The sequence below is a fragment of the Wolffia australiana genome, chromosome 10, assembly GCF_029677425.1.
Source record: "Wolffia australiana isolate 7733 chromosome 10, ASM2967742v1".
Classification (NCBI taxonomy): domain Eukaryota; kingdom Viridiplantae; phylum Streptophyta; class Magnoliopsida; order Alismatales; family Araceae; genus Wolffia; species Wolffia australiana.
The window spans coordinates 13,358,495-13,363,175 of record NC_135844.1 but is presented as its reverse complement, the minus strand read 5'-3'; positions in this window follow the sequence as shown (position 1 = coordinate 13,363,175).

The window sequence follows — 4,681 nt, the reverse complement described above, 5'->3', positions numbered from 1 at the left end:
AAAATGATAATTTTTACCATGTAACCTAAGTATAAAAGCTAAATTTCGAGAGGGGGAGCTCATTCTTGATGCTGCTCTATCACAGCTACAAGACAGAGAGGAGCTCCAGCTTATATCAGCCTATTTGGTACTTTTTCCTTCTTTTTATTTGAACTTTGGTGTATTTTGGATGTTGTTAGTTGAATTTCTTAATCATTCTTCTTGATCCCTGTTTGAACTTCTAAATCGCTTGTCTTGAGCGGAATGTACAAGCCCTGACTAGGATTGAGAGGAGAAATTGAGAGATTTCCTAGCTATTCCAAATGTATATAAAAGAAAACTATAAAAAAACTTATGAAAAGGGTTAACATTTTTGGAGATTAACTTTTCCTTTTTATTATCTAATAGTGTAGTTACTTCTGAATTATCAAACCTACAAAACCAACCAAACCAATTCAAAATTTCCCTATCAACCTCTATAATTGACCCCTTTGACCCTTCTCTTTGGATCAAAGAAGCCAATTTAGAGCTCCCTATTTCTTCTATTCATCCCATCTCTTCTACCCCCCTTTCCAAATTTCTCATCTAATTAGGGTGATTTGATCTTCATTGAAGATCAAATTAACTCTAATTAGGGTTGAATTACCAAGAAAACCATCAAATTGAATTCCTTACTAGCTTCCCTTGGACGATACATTTACTTATCACTATACATCTTAAGTTATGGTTTTATAAATTTTATTGTATATGCTCAAATTGACAATGACAAGGGTTTAAAATTGCATACAATTTACCTGGTTTTATTTGTCTTAAAACCAGCTTGGTTAAAAATATCAAATGCCTTTAAAATGATAGAATGAAAAGAATAATCCTTCAAAATCAGTCCTTCATTGGTGTCTATAGCAAGGTAGTAATCTCCTACAAAATTGACAACAAATTGCATCTAATTCCAAGAGACAGCAAATGATTTCCTTTAAGTTAGAGTTTGGCTAGTCTAAAATCCTAGAGAGGTGGTTAAAATGTGCACAGTGGCACAAAAATAAATTCACCAACTTGATAACATTCATTTTTAGTAGCTTAATATGACCATATTACATATTTATTTGGATTGAATTAATCATATATGCATGTCATCAAGATTACAATGATTAAATTAAATTGTAGAATGATATTTTGAGATTTATGTAATTTATGTATTTTTGGGGATTTCTATGACAGCATATTCTAGAAGAAAACAATTTTTGAGTCAGAATATGATTTTTGTGGAATTTTTCCACATGAAGTTTGGAAATATATGATATTTCTAAGTCAAAAAATATATATTTATTTGTACTTTTTGGTTTTTATTTTATTTTATATGGATTTTAGAATATATTGAGGTTTTATTTTATTCCTGGCACAGATGACGTGAACCATTCAGAAAAAAGTTATTTTTTAGCAATAAATATGTTTTGGGCCCCGAGAAAGAGATCATTAAAATATTATTATTTCTCTCCCCTTTTGCTCTCCTGGAATAGTCAACAATGATGGATGGGCGACATGGCAGCACCACAGAGCACCATGTGTAACGTGGTGCAAACATGTATACGTGGCGCATACATGTCACATTTCTATTGATTTAGAAGAGGAAATCCCTCAGGTGGTGTGCGCTGATGTGGTGCCACATCACCTGTGACAAAAGCTATTAAAATAATATATCTAATTAATATAATATCATTATTCCTTTTTTGTCTTTATCCCAAGGAGACATGCAGCGCGACGAGAGCCGTCAATTACGGATGACGAGGAGGAATCTCAGCAAATCATCACATTTAATGCCTAGTGACGAAGCCAAAAATGGGTGTAATTTTGTCGTTGTTATTTTCACTTCGATCAAATAAAATTTTATTTTGTAAACTTACTCAGGAATCTATAGTTGTGAGTAAGGTAATCTCTGTAGGGATTGGCACTTAGAAGAAGAATTCATGTAATGAGTAGGAAAAAGGATTTATAAAGGAAGAATTTGTATAGAAAATCTTCTTCACAGATGTAATTTAAGATGGAAATATATGTGGCCGGCAAGCCAATCACAGATTCCACATCTCGTTCCATGTTCATTAATTGAACATATTCATTATAGTTCACATGTGATGCTTATAATGAAGTCCATGAATACATGGTTGGACCTAATGAAATATGATGAGATCATTGATGGCACACGCCATCAAGGATCATCGACGACGTCGTTCGCACCGCTCGCCATCGTCATCGACAGCCGGGTGAAGATGCTCAAAAAGATGCTCACTTATCGCTTTTGAATTTCACTATTTCTTTGTCGTGTTTTGTATTTTCTGTTCTCATCGTCCTGTTTTCATTGCACTACAATGCATACCAAGTCTGTGTTTTGTCGTCTTTGGGAAGGGTCCTTAGTCATTTTGGACCCCCTCCCTTGTGACCTTGTCGTTTCTTTTCTTTTTTTCAAATTTTAACTTCCCTGCTATGTGTAATAAGGGGCCCATTCTATAAGGTCCCCCTAATGGACCCTATTCCCCCCCCCACCCCCTATTGATCCACTTAAGGGCCGATCTCCTTCCCCCGTTACAAGGGAAGAGGGGGGCGCCATAAGAGGCAGACTAGGAAGAACAAGAAGAATCGTCGTTTGTTTGATTTCTGGTCTCCCCCTTCTTTAGAGAAGAGAAACCAGAAAGGGGGGGATAAGAGAGAGGAGAAGCGAGGGTGAAGAAGCATGAGCAGATCGTAGAGGAGAACAAGGACGGGTTCCTCTAGAACCCATCGGCCAACACCAACGGCCACTTCCCCCCCCCCCCCCATTGGAACTTCCCCCACGCAAAGTTGAGATCGAGGGAATTGAAGAATTGGGAAACAGCCATTTCTTCCTCACCATGAGATCTCCCCGTTGAGATCCCTCATGGTTGAGAATGTAGTTGGAATTCCCGTGCACAATTGAGAATTGTGAGATGGTCATTTCTTCCTCACTCGTGAGATCTCCCCGTTGAGATCCCCCGCGGTTAAGATCGCAGTAGGACCTCCCGCGCACCATAAGAATTGGGGAAAATGAAAAATTCTTCCTCGCTATGAGATTTTCCTTTTGAGTCCCTTGTCGCTGAGATCACCGTGAAATTCACATTCACCATTGAGTCCGGGATCTACCCACACGGCTGACAAAGGAAACTCGGGAGATTCTGCACGGCAGAATCCTGACCGTCACTCTAGATTGCCGCTCCAACGTGAACCTGCAGACTTCCACAACCAGCTCCATTCGCGTTTGGGCTACAGACGCCGACGGGGAGGCCACTACGTCCACTTGCAAGGCCTGTCTAAGCCGTGCCATCACAGCCAGCATAACAGCCACAATCCTACCGTTCAATCGGACGATGGAACTTGGCTAGGTACTAGCCCAGTGGTGCGCTTATTTCGACATGGGTCGGCAGCCCAGACTAGAGGAAATAGGCTTCCACACCGCCTCTTGACAAGCGTGGAGATCGTCTTGCGATGCCACCCCTAGACGTCACCAGTTTCGTCTGTCGCGTGGTCATCTTGAGCTCAATCTCACCCAGCACTCCGTGGCACCCTTTCATCGGCAAGCCAAAAGCTCGCCTCAACTGCTCACGCTCAACTGCACCGATCCACGAAACGGTCGCACTGCCGACTAGTTGACGCTTGAGCCGTGTTGCCCCTGGCTACACCCTTGCTCTTCCTCTCCTCCCCGTAGCTTTGGCATCATCATTTGCTCATCGAGCCGCTCTCCACTCTCTAAATGCCGACACTGCACCACGAGCCACACCAACGAGGTATGATGTCCTCTCCCGTCGCTCGTTTAATTATCTCCTATAGTAAATTTTCATTTTGACTCCACCGCGCTCGGGCTAGGTAGGTGAGAGAGAAACTACGACATATTTGAGTGCCTTATGTGCGAGCCCTATGCATTGACTTTGGTCAGGCGTAGACGCCTTCATCACTCCGAAGAGGTTCGAGAGGCCACCGTCGGCCTCACCCGGTCACCCCGTCCACGCTTGGAGCTTGGCGCCTCCCTCGAGTCGGAGCTTGCACATACGACACGTAGGATATTCATTCATTGCATTATAGTCGCACTGACCTATTAGGGTTTATCTGTCGGACGATGACACCGTCGATGTTCGATACCACAATCCATTATCGATATTGAGCCATCATACTCGGTGCCAACCGGACGACCTCCTCAACAACATCCGATAACAATCATAATATGAAGATCATTAGTATTTAAGCATGTGTTCTAAATATTCCTATTCGAAGGATACACGAGAAGGACATCGAAGTATCCGTATAGAATAGCATTGTCTAACCTCACTCATATGATGAGTATGGTTGTTCCCATAGCTATTAGTGTGGAGGACTAAGGATAGATAGTGGGTGCTCTTTAGTGAAAAGAGTTCACTGAATTGATCTGTACAAATCCCTGAATGGTATTATACTTAACTGTCAATCAAGTTGATTCACAACATGGTTGTGTAAGTGGTCCTTAGACTTGAGACACCAAAGACGTCTTGTGGACGGATGGTTGTACTTTGGCTATGGCCAACGAGTCTCTAATCATGGGATTCTAAATGGTCTTAGTTCGGGTGCATCAAGAAGTTCATGAGGACAATTGAGTGGTCAAGTTGGGATCGTCCACCCTCGGTATAAGAGGTGACAGCTCAAGGAAGATGATGCGATGAAGTCC